Raw genomic sequence first — 13468 nt, forward strand, 5'->3', positions numbered from 1 at the left:
ACCCCATTGTCTCAGCCCAAAATCTCCTTAAGCTGATAAGAAACTTCAGCAAAGTCTCAGGATACAAAATCAATGGTCAAAAATCACAAGCATTCTTATACACCAATAACAGACAAACAGAGAGCCAAATCATGAGTGAACTCCCATTCACAATTGCTTCAAAGAGAATAAAATACCCTAGGAATCCAACTTACAAAGGATGTGAAGGACCTCTTCAAGGAGAACTACAAATCACTGCTCAATGAAATAAAAGAGGAAACAAACAAATGGAAGAACATTCCATGCTCATGGATAGGAAGAATCAATATCGTGAAAATGGCCATACTGCCCAAGGTAATTTGTAGATTCAATGCCATCCCCATTAAGCTAGCAATGACATTCGTCACAGAATTGGAAAAAACTACTTTAAAGTTCATATGGAACCAAAAAAAGAGCCCGCATTGCCAAGACAATCCTAAGCCAAAAAACAAAGCTGGAGGCAACACGCTACCTGACTTCAAACTATACTACAAGGCTACAGTAACCAAAACAGCATGGTACTGGTACCAAAATAGAGATATAGACCAATGGAACAGAACAGAGCCCTCAGAAATAATACACACATCTACAGCCATCTGATCTTTGATAAACCTGAGAAAAACAAGAAATGGGGAAAGGATTCCCTATTTAATAAATGGTGCTGGGAAAATTGGCTAGCCATATGCAGAAAGATGAAACTGGATCCCTTCCTTACACCTTATATGAAAATTAATTCAAGATGGATTAGAGACTTAAATGTTAGACCTAAAACCATAAAAACCCTAGAAGAAAACTTATGCAATACCATTCAGGACACAGGCATGGGCAAGGACTTCATGTCTAAAACACCAAAAGCAATGGCAACAAAAGCCAAAATTGACAAATGGGATCTCATTAAACTAAAGAGCTTCTGCACAGCAAAAGAAACTACCATCAGAGTGAACAGGCAACCTACAGAACGGGAGGAAATGTTTGCAATCTACTCATCTGACAAAGGGCTAATATCCAGAATTTACAAATAACTCAAACAAATTTACAAGAGGAAAACAAACAACCCCATCAAAAAGTGGGTAAAAGATATGAACAGACACTTCTCAAAAGAAGACATTCATGCAGCCAAGAGACATCTGAAAAAATGCTCATCATCACTATCCATCAGAGAAATGCAAATCAAAACCACAATGAGATACCATCTCACACCAGTTAGAATGATGATCATTAAAAAGTCAGGAAACAACAGGTGCTGGAGAGGATGTGGAGAAATAGGAACACTTTTACACTGTTGCTGGGAGTGTAAACTAGTTCAGCCATTGTGGAAGACATTGTGGCGATTCCTCAAGGATCTAGAACTAGAAATACCATTTGACCCAGTCATCCCATTACTGGGTATATACCCAAAGGATTATACATCATGCTGCTATAAAGACACATGCACACATGTTTACTGCGGCACTATTCACAATAGCAAAGACTTGGAACCAACCCAAATGTGCACCAATGACAGGCTGGATTAAGAAAATGTTGCACACATACACCATGGAATACTATGCAGCCATAAAAAATGATGAGTTCATGTCCTTTGTAGGGACATGGATGCAGCTGGAAACCATCATTCTCAGCAAACTATCACAAGAACAGAAAACCAAACACCGCATGTTCTCACTCATAGGTGGGAACCGAACAATGAGAACACTTGGACACAGGAAGGGGAGCATCACACACCAGGGTCTGTTGTGGGGTAGGGGGATGGGGGAGGGATAGTATTAGGACATATACCTAATGTAAATGATGAGTTAATGGGTGCAGCACACCAACATGGCACATGTATACATATGTAACAAACCTGCACGTTGTGCACATGTACCCTAGAACTTAAAGTATACTAAATAAATAAATAAATAATTATGTCAGAAACTAAAACTTGATGTTTGAGAAAACACACCCCCACACTCACTAGAAAATCCAAGTTTCACAAGACAGTTATTCCAAAGAGAAAACTGGCAGATCAGCAGGTTGTGGATACCTGTGGAGAAAAGAAAATTAGCTATAGTTAGGCATGCATAAATACGGTTCCAAACTGTGAATTGAAAAATTCGAAGCGTGATATTGCCAACAATCGCAAAGGAAAACGTTCTATTTCTGATATTTCCCTTGCTTCTCCTTATTTTCCTCAAACTCTTGAATGCTGACCTGGAAATATCAAATCTGATGAACCCATTATCCCAAAGGGAAGAGTTGAGGTGGGACATTATAGTAAGAATTGACATTATATATTGAGAACTTAATATGGCAGCCTGTGTTCCAAGTGCATTTATAATTTCACTTATTTGGAAAATGTACTTGTGTTAACTAAAAGATTGGAAAATACAGAAGAATATATCATAAGAATGATTATTGAGAGTATTGAAATGAGAATAAAATATAAATACATATATATTATACAAAAGTACATAAAAATCATATTTGAAAGTTTAAGTACATAATTCACCAATTAATAATAATTAATAATAAGCCTAATATAAAATTGAAGATAAGCTGTCAAAAATCATAATGTAGGGAATTGTGGAAGAAAAACTAAACATGCTCAGTATCTCCTTTTGCATAGTAGAATTCAGTTTACATTGTTTCATTTTTCCATTTTTATTTTATTTTTTAGTATGCTCACCATGGAAATTTAGATTGAAATGATTATAAGAACAAAGTTTAAAAGAAAAACCCTGAAAAGGTAGAAGATAAAGGTAAGACAAAGTAAACATAAAAGATGAAAATATAAATAAAACACAGAAATGAGGCGATTTTAATAAATCTGAAGGAAAAATTTATATTAAAATACAGAGGCTGTTAGACTGATTGAAAAAATTAAAGCACATTTTATTTACAAAAGAACTATATGAAATAAAAACATTACAAATGTAAAATTTTAAAAATTAAAAAAATACCAATTATTCGTTTAAAAGAAAAGGAGGAAAAGCATAGGTTATAGGTGTAAAAACAGAAAAAAAAAAAAACATCAAGTTAAAAACTAAGTGAAATTAATGAGAGTCATTTTCAATTTTTCAAAATATATACTTCATAAAGAAAATATCATGATTATCTATATTAAAATAGTCATCTCTACATACACACACAAATAATATAAGATAGTTTTTAAATGCTAAAATAGTTTCAAAAACTATTTTAAAAAGTAAAATAGTTTTAAAGGCCATACAAATGGAAAGGAGAGCAATAGTTACAACTTCTCATACCTCTTAGTATGATGTTAATTTATAATGATTTCTAATTTACTAAAAAAATGGAACTGAACCTTTAAGTACCTAAGAAACATGAATAAGAATTCATCAAATCAGCCCATAGGGAAAAAAATCAATATGTTCCCCGAAGAACAATCTATGAAGGCTATATTCTCTGAACAACATTTATTGATATGTGAAATAAATAACATTTTAATAGATAAACGAAAACACAATTTCATTGAAAAAGTAAAACCAGGAAGTCCGCATTTCTAAATTATTCTTTTGAAAAACTAGAAGCTGTAATTACAGACTGCTGAGACATGTAAAAATATTTATCAGACATATCAAAATTTATAGGGTGCTGGCAAAACTATATGAAGACAAATTGATGGCCACAGATATATTTATTGTTAAATAAGAGAAAAATTAAAATGTCTCACCCAAGGCCCTCCTATAATCCTATTTTACTTCCCTTGTCCACAGTTCATACGTATAATTGATTCTGTTATTCATGTTAATTATGTTTTATAAAGTTGCAGTAAACACTGAATTAGCAAATGCCAAACGATTGTCCCTAGGGCAAATACTGGGTTACCTTCTTGGGAGTTTCCGATCACAGTATTTTTGTAGGCTGATAAATATAAATACATAACCTTGTTTTATGTGTGTTTCTGTTTAAAGTCACCTTATTTAACACATAGTGTTGATTCATTAACATAGAACTTAATGCCAACGTCACTATAACTCATCCCTGAAGGAAGTTCATGCAACATGCATTTTCTCCATAAGGCACATCATAGCCTTCTGAGCTTAGGAACACTAGACAGTACTTTAGCACCACATTTTGGGGCCATTTTAAACAGCAAAATTACCAATGAAAATGCAGAAAAAAAATGTAGCACTAAATAAACTCCAAAAAGGTCAATGGTTTATAGTATCACAGCTGAAATAAAAAGGCAGAGCATCATTTTGTTCAACCTTAAGTGGGGAATGTATGCAGTAAGAATGAATTTTTTTGCTGCTCTGAGCATGTCCATGAATGACCATGAAAGAACCATGAATACGAATCTTAAAGTTACAAATAAATTTTAGCTTGCAAGCAGATTCACGAACATGGAATCCATGCACACCAAGGATAGACCGTATTTGTATGTTATCTGAAGAAATGTATACGTATTTGAAATTGTATGCTCAATATGTTTCCAACTTTATAATAAAAGATATTTCTTGGAAGGATATACTGATGATTTAAGAAAAATAGTCAATATTAAAAATATGATTTCAGGAAAAGATAATCTGAGTGTTCTAATTGTAAATTTCTTCAAAAATGCCTTCTGTTAACTAGAGAGTACCCCAATGTAATTATTAATGGCCAATACTACCTATTAGGGACCGAATGTTTATGTTCCCGACAAAACTAATATGCTGAATGTAATTCCCAATGTGATGGTATTTGGAGGTGGAGCCTTTTGGAGGTAATTAGGTAGGTCATGAGGGTAGAGCCCTCTTGAACCAGATTAATATTTTTATAAGAAGAGACAGAGTTTTTTTCCTCTTTCTGTCATATGAGAATATAAGAAGTTGACGGCCTGCAACTGGGAAAAGGACCTGTACCAGAATCAGACATGCTGGCACCCTGATCTCAGATTTCCAGTCTCCAGAACTGTGAAAAGTAAATTTCTGTTCTTTCTAAGCTTCCCTGTCCACAGTGCCTTGTTCCAGCAGCCTGAAGTAAGGCACTGCCTCAAGTATTTAGAGGCTACCTGCGTCTGAGCACAATCAAAAAATGAAGTTAATGCCTCCCTAAAATTTCAAAGCAAATCAGGGTATCAGTATAATCTAATTAATAAAAGTTAATTCAGGCTCAGGTTTATGTAGATGTGACCTGTTTGACAAGAGTAAAATTTAATTATAAAAATTTCCCAGGATTATCTGTCAAAAAATCCATTCGAGTCTAGTACATGGAGTTTTTGGGGAAAAAAATAGATGGTTAAATATTAGAATAAGCCCCTTTTCCAAACCGTAATAAAGTTCTGTCTTCAGGACGGCAGTATCATAAAGAGGAGCCAGTTTCATTGTCAATGCATCTCTCCTTCTAAGAAGGCTTTACTTTTAGAGAATAAACGCAAGCCAAGAAAATTCTCTTCTTCCTTAAATCCCTGTACTTGCTGACACCCCTCCCCTCAGTAGCCACAGATATACTATCCCTTTTCTCCCAACCCCACTTTAATGATAAACAGTGTTGTCTTTAATTTGCAAGTTAAACTTAATTCAGCACCTATACACATCCTAATTAAGTCAGGAAATGTAATGTGTCCTTACAACTGTGGGGCTGAGAAACTGATTTGATAGCTTAAAGTATAACAGCACGGGTGTGTGCGAGAATGAACCAAGTCACTGCCTTCACCTCAGCCCTGATGACTATGCCTTGTTTTTATTTCTGGTTTACTTCCTCAGTTTCTGCCTATAACTACAGGTTCATTCCGGGACTAATCCTTTGCTCTGGATCTCAGATGTCTGACATCTACATTGCTCTTGCCAGGCACATCTTCCTGAGGAGTACTCTTTTTAGGTCTAGCCACTCTGTGGAATGCTGCCAGTCAGCTGACACCAACTATCATTGCTACTTGAAGGTACTGAATGCCCACTCTGTTGACCCATTTGAAATTACATAGGAAAACAAAGCTGGCCTGACACAAGTCTTTGAACAATAATAATCTCCTCTCTTCAGGGCCTAGGCCAACAGGTAATTCAGCTCTCTATTCACATGTCCCCTTCTATAATTCTACCATATTCTCTTTTCCCACTATTCCAGTGTTATAATCCAATTCAACTTCAATTGGCATACCTATTTTAAGCAAGAAGTTATGGTAAGATGCCGCTTCAGAGACTGGGCAGAGATCAACTATAAGACAGTAGACCTGCCAAGAACATTGTCACCATAAACCTGTAGAGATATTTAATTCAAACTATCCCAAACCTATGAAATAACGGCAATTACATTTATCCTCTCACCTGGGATGCTTAAAGGCTTTACTTGCTGCTTTTAAAAAAAATGAGTTATTCCAATAAAAAGTGTTTAGTAAGTTCAAAGGATCAATCTTACTATAAAGAAATTCTCAAGCCAATTTGTAAATCCTTTTAAACTAAAAGTCAAGAATTATTTTACAATGAGTTCTTTATTGAAGCAAAATTCATCTTTTTATATTTTCTATGGTCTGCCAATTTCCTTCAATATTAATTTTATTCTTCTGAACAAAGAACTTATAACACATTCTCCCCCAATGACAAATCATTACATTTAGGAAAAGGAAATGTTGCCTTTCAATTTTACTATTGAATGTTTCTCTCTCCACTTTAAATATATGAGCATATTAGGAGAATTAGGTAAAAAATCCTCAATTTAATTCTATAAATAATTTAATTTAATTTAATTTAACTGATATATTTGGAGGATCTTTACTTTCTCTCTATTTTAAACTAAAAGGAATTGTTTCTAGTAAGTATGAAGTGGTAACAGGAGAATTCCAAATGTCAAATTTATTTGGTCTTTATTATGTGAATAGATTTTTCCAATGCTTACATTAAATTTAATTTAATAACATTTTCTCCTTCCACTTATAGCATTTTTCTATACTTCACATGTATCAATTTTATTTAATCAGGCAAGATCTAAGCTGTCATTTCAAAGGCAAAATTTTCACAACCAAATATCTCTTTCTCTAGCATGGAAATATTTCTTTCCCAAAGATTTGCTGTTTCTGTTTGACAATTCTAAGCATTAACAATGTTCAGATTTATGTCACCCAGCAGACTTCTACAGGGAGAGCCTGAGTTTTTTTTTTTTTTTTTTTTTAAAGACAAAAACTGAAGTACAAAGAAGATTAACCACTGAGGAAAATGAGAGCTTTTTCAATAGTAGAACTGTTGGCTGAAACACTTTGGGTAGAAGTGTTTGGGTAGAAAATAACATTTTCCCAAGATGCTGTGATATTTTGTGCTAATATTTCACACCTAAGGTGTTGTTTTCGTCATGCAGAGGCAGCAATCGGTTGGAAAATAGACAAAACACAAACTAACACGCTTTTTTTTTTTTTTTACTCTTAAGACTTAAGCTAATTTGCTACATGGTGATTGATGCTTTAATCAGGATTCTTGGGTTTGAAAATTAATCATTTCATCAACAGAATGTAGAATTTATTTGGATGGAAAAATGCTATAAATCACAAGAAGAAGCACTGGAACATTTAGACATTCTGAAATTATTAATTGTTTAAAGAAGCCTCTGTCCACCTTTCCTTTGGAGTCTTTCCTGCTAAAGCTCAAATCCATTAATTAGTAGCATTAATTAGTAGCTACATTGCTCTGAGTAAATTAGTTAACTTCTCTAGCCTTTTTGTCTTTATACCTTAAAATGCAATATTAAAATTCCTGAAGTGACTCCTCCTCTTGTTAGCAGGAGCAGAACAGTTCTTTGCAAAGGGTCATGAACACAGGGAGGCCTATTCATTGAGAGCCATTATTACAGCAATCTGCCATGTAGCCCCAAAGAGTCCAGACCGTAGTGCCATCTTGGGATAAAGTTCGACCAGAAAGCAGAAGAAGGCAAAGGAAAGGGTAGGGAGGCAACAGATATACATTTTCTAATCTCCTCTATATGAATAGAATTCCCGGAGGAATTAAGTACCTAAGAAACATTAATTGGTTAAATCTATTCAATTAATAGATTGAATTGAATGTCAAGAGTGAGAATAGAGCTTAAGGTCAATATACTATCAGAATTTCTGGAAAGAGACTTCCTCACAGAGCATCTACACAGAGATATCCCACAATAGGGCAGCTGCAACAAAGTCAAACCAGCAGTGCAGCACAAGTTTATTTTGCCAGATCACCTTGATTTCCTATATAATCTTGAAGCTGTCCACTGGGTTATATGTGCCCTAGAGAAGGATGCAAGTAAGGTAACTGATTTTGCTTCGTAGTGAAAATATCCATGGAGAGTTGATGAAGTGTATGTGTGTGTCAGGAGGAAATGGGGTGCATTGAGGCCCTTTAACCAAAGATCAGACAGCTTCAGTCTGAGTCACACACAGCGTCAGCAAGACAAAAATGGGCTCCCATTCAATGGATTGTTATGACTCTGCTGAGAAATGCCAACTCTGGGTAAACTACCAGCAGGGCTACAAGAATCCAAATGAATCTTCAAGAACCTCATGAGCAGGTCCCAAGCCCCCTTCTTTCCAACTACTACTGAGCATATAATGTCCCTGGCTTGCCCCTACATATAGGCCACCAGAAGAGACTGAGAAAGAGAGAGAAGATCCAAAGTACTTCACATTTTCCCCAGAGACTGGGTTCCTAAATAAACTATTTAAATGTTAGGGTTAAACTGAGATAACTTTCCCAAATAGACATAATTTAGTTTCCTCTTGACTCCTTCCCATTTTCTAGTAATAAGGAAGTTTTATAAAGAAGGGCAGATCAGTTTTAAGAAAACTAAGTACATATTTTTGCACTTCTCAATGTAATATCAAAAATTAAGTTGGCCCCATTATAGTTCTCTTCCAGTGTGGTTATAACAATTAAATGAAATTAATTAACAAGTAAATGAAACATGTGGTGTCTAGCACAGCATCCGTGAGGTACAGGTCATTCAATTCATGATGGTAGCTTCTGTAATTATAAGATGTCTAGAAAGGTAGGCTCTCAGGTCAGTCAGGGTGGCTCACACCTATAATCCCAGCACTTTGCGAGTCCAAGGTGGGCAGATCACTTGAGGTCAGGAGTTTAAGACCGGCCTGGCCAACATGGTGAAACCCTGTTTCTACTAAAGATACAAAAATTAGCCAGGCATGGTGGCGCATGCCTATAGTCCCAGCTACTCAGGATGCTGAGACAGGAGAATCGCTTGAACCCAGGAGGCAGAGGTTGCAGTGAGCCAAGATTGTGCCACTATACTCCAGCCTGGACTATGGGAACCAGAAAGGTAGGCTGTCAGACCCCTTTGTTTAGACTTCCTTGTACTTTGTAAGCTCATCTCTCTGACCTGACTGTTACATAGTTGCAATGTGACTGCCCATATGGCATGCCTCATGCTTATGGTACTGCCTATGGACCACATCATGCAATGGCACTGTGCTGGTACAGGAAGAAATTACATGTAGAACCTTGATAAAAGAGTCTGGTGGCTATTAAATGGATTACCAAATGTTGTTTTTAAATCTGTATATGTTTTTCATGTTGAACTATGAGGGCGATATGAATGGGCATATAAGAAAATTGGTAAACTCTCAGAAATTCTCGGGACCCTGAAGAAGATGAACCCCCATCACCACCACCTCAAGTATGTCTTCTGTGAGACACAGAAGAAACTTGAGAAGCCACAATAAGCAAATATACTGAGTACTGATACTGATGCACTTGGTATGCATCACAGGCAACTGTAATTTTTGGTAGATTGATGTGACAGTGTTCGTGTTAAACAATCCGGTTATACTTCACATTAGTCCCAGGAGGTAGGTATGGCCCATTAGTATTCTCTATGGCAAAAATAAACTGTACCTCTAACCTGTCTCACAACTGCTTCCTGATTCTTCCGTGTTCCACCATGATTCATGAAGGAATGCTGGTGGACCCACCGTCTTGAGGGCCCATGGGTGCATAAGAGATGACTGTAATACATCTCTGGGGAATGGTGTGGGAGGCTTATTAGGCAAACCCATTGTGTAAAAGTAGTGACAATAATTGTTTTTATATTGCAATATAAAGAGTATAACGGAGCATAACAGATTTTGCATCCTTGATTTGTTTTGGAAACTGAATAACCGCTGCTAGATTTTGTTATTTTAAGTATGCTTTTTGGAAGAATAATTTAAAAGTATAAAGGATTTCGACTGTAAAAATGATTGCTTCTTCCTGTAATCTGCTTCCTACAACACTCAAAGAGTCAGCAAGAAGAGTCACTGTGACCACAACAAAGCAGGAAAGCCCCCTTAAGCAGATTATAAGTACTTATCATAATTAAGTTATTCTGAAACAAAGCACCATACTATCTTACCCCTATTCACTGGAGCTCAGTAACCACACGAATCTGGCCTGGTGGCTGCAAATGTGGCATGCCAAACCTCCCACTAAAGTTTTAAAGTACACCCTATGTGCTAATAGTCCTATGATTATTAAGTTGGGTTCTCAAATATCTGAACCTAGAAAGAAGCTGTCTTGGGAAGAGAGAATCAAGTACCTAATTTATGCAAAGGACATCTTCCCTTCTAAATTAGTTAATTAATTAATGTGATACATATTTTGTAGCAGATCTACTGGTGCTAATGTAACCCTGATTAGTTTGAGCCAATCAATGCATGGCATTTCCCTGACAACTGTTATGGGTCTAGGAATGGGCAAAAAATTTAAGTAGTCTCAGTCTAGCTGAATAGAAGGATTTGCTTGGAGAAGAGAACTTGCTAGAAATGCAAATTTTTAGGTCCTGCTTCAGACCTACTATGATGGGTAGTTTTATGTGTCAACTTGACTAGGCCATGGTACCCAGACATTTGGTCAAACTCCAGTCTAGATATTGCTGTGAAGGTATTTTTTTTAATGATTAACATTTAAACACAAGACTTTGATTAAAACAGATTGCCCTCGTAATGTAGGTGGGCCTGATCCAATCAGTTGATGGCCTTAAGAGAAAAACACTGAGCTCTCCCAAGGAAGAAAAAGTTATGCCACAAATTGCCATCAGACGTCAGCTGAAATATCAGCAATTCCCTGGACCTTCAGCATGCCAGTCTTCCCTACACACTTCAGACTTGCTAGCTTCCACAATCTCATAAGTGAATTCCTTAAAAATAATATCTCTCTCTATATTTACATATATATGGTAACTATCATGCACATATACATCGTATTTGCTCTGTTTCTCTAGGGAAACAACTAATAGCACAGTTACTAAATTGGAAACTCTGGAGGTGGGGCCCAGAAATCAGGGTTTTAACAAATCAAGCCTTCTAGGAAATTCAGATGTACCTAAAGTTTCAGGTCTACTACATTACTTCATCTTTATTGCATCTCATTGAGAATTCAATGGGACAAGTTTGAAATTATACCATGGTAGGTTTGCATAGTATCAGTTTAGCTATGATGAAATTGTTTCCCAGAATTCTCTGCATAGCTTCAGGTTAGTGTAGGCTGCAGAGGCAATTTTCATGTAATTTGGAGGGTGGAAGGGGGACAGCAGAATCCTGTTTCACATGCTTTTACGTTTAGAGCAGGGCACGAGGTATTGTTGCAGCTTACCCACGTTGTGGCCTATCTGTTGAACCACCTGCTTGGCATGAGCAATAACCAGGCTCATAGAAATTGCATTATCAGATCCTCCTTATGGTTTTCCAACATCTGGCCCATGTAGAGAGTGGCCAACGTCTCCTGCAGAGCACTCCTGTGATTGAAACTAGAGGCATGTAGGTGTTGAGAAATGGAAGCAGGTTCCAGACAGTGTCATGGGTTCTTGCCCATTCCCATAGGTTCCAGTTTGTCCTTGTTTCTTCAACTTCATATCCTTCTTTCTTTTGCATGTGCAAGCACAACAGTTCCACAAAAACTGTTTAACCTGCTCCCATAATTAAAGCCAAACATCTTTAATACATCCCTTAGCTTCTATTATATCTCTTTCGAATGGTCTCTTTCTCTGATCAAATCTGACAGATACCTAAACAGAACCAGTTACCATTATAGAGACTGTTTTATGTCAAATAAAATCAGAAAGACTTACGTATTTTACTTGTAATAAATTCGCACCCTACATTACCTCAGCTTATGTAGTATATGTTCTGCCTTTAAGTGTTTACAGTACAGCATCTTTTGTCTTCCTTAGTCTCTGTTCTGCCCATTACCTTTTACATTCAGATTTTTTTTTCCTATAGTGCACTGCTTTTCTTTTCCCATGTTTTTGTCCATTGTTCTTTGTCCTGTTATCTTCAGAGACTGTGAATACTTCTTTCCCTTTCCCTTTATTATGGTGTTTGTTATCCCAAAGATACAGAACTTCCAGTGACCATGACTCCCCTGAGCACTCTCTTTCCTAATAGCATCAATTTATTTTCCCAAGTTTCTTCTACTCTTATCATCTGATCCTCACTTATTTTTATGCCTTCTCTTCTCAATTATGCCACACTTCTATTCTTGTTAAAAAAAATACATTGAGACCACAGAAAAGACCTCAAATATATACAAAGGGACTTAAACATCAATGATTTTATAATTGGCTTATAGTCATTTTAGATGGCTTTAAATGTTAGTGGAACTTTTGCATTTCACTTAAGGAAATTTTAACGTGTGTGTGTGTGTATGCGTACGTGTGTGTGTCTGTGTGTGACAGAGTGAGACTTGATGGAGTGCAGTGGCATGATCTTGGCCCACTGCAATCTCCGCCTCATGGTCTCAAGTGATTCTCTGCCTCAGCCTTCTGAGTAGCTGGGACTACAGGCGTCCACCACCACACCTCGCTAATTTTTTGTATTTTTTGTAGAGATGGGGTTTCGCCATATTGCCGAGGCTGGTCTGAAACTCCAGGGCTCAAGTGATTCACCCACCTCAGCCCCTGAAGCTGCTGGGATTACGGACGTGAGCCACCGTGCCCAGCCTAACTTTTTATTTCTAATGCATTATCTGGCTTATAATCTAAAATTATTAGTGAATGTCTTTATATTATTTTTAAAAGTACCTACAGTGTACCTTCTACAATTAGAAATCACTATAATACAAGGAAGTTTGCCTATTTAACATGAGTAAGTCAACTGTGGCACAGTTCATTTATAATATTTAGCCATTATCAGGTGTCTGTAAACTAAGTTCCCAGAATTGCTTTTGTCTCATTTTCATAAGCTCTAGTTTTTTCTACATTTTGTAGCCAGTTTTTACTGGTATTGGTGGATGATCTCTTTTATTACATATTGTTCTGAAATACTATTATTCTATAAATTATAGTATAGTATGCTCTAGCAAGATGTATTATGCTATATATACTATATTATACTATTGTACATTATACTACAAAATTACTTATGTTATAATATAATACTATATTATGCTATCATACACTGTACTGAAAATCAAAGTCAATTTTTTGGCCGAATGACTTAAGGTAATTCATTCCAGTCATTCAGGAAAGCATTAAACTACATAAATAAGAACTGTCCAATTTTTAATAGTTAGTGTAA

General features: G+C 36.2%; 1 long non-coding RNA gene across 1 annotated transcript in view; it reads right to left on the bottom strand.

Moving 5' to 3' along the window:
- Nucleotides 1–13468, bottom strand: part of LOC103878328 — a 39842-nt gene that overhangs the window by 12999 nt on the left and 13375 nt on the right. Inside the window, exon 3 of the long non-coding RNA XR_638486.3 lies at nt 1973–2041. This is a non-coding gene — a long non-coding RNA (uncharacterized LOC103878328). The remainder of the gene's footprint in view (nt 1–1972; nt 2042–13468) is intronic.

The sequence above is a fragment of the Papio anubis genome, chromosome 13 (genome assembly GCF_008728515.1).
Source record: "Papio anubis isolate 15944 chromosome 13, Panubis1.0, whole genome shotgun sequence".
NCBI classification, from domain to species: Eukaryota; Metazoa; Chordata; class Mammalia; order Primates; family Cercopithecidae; genus Papio; species Papio anubis.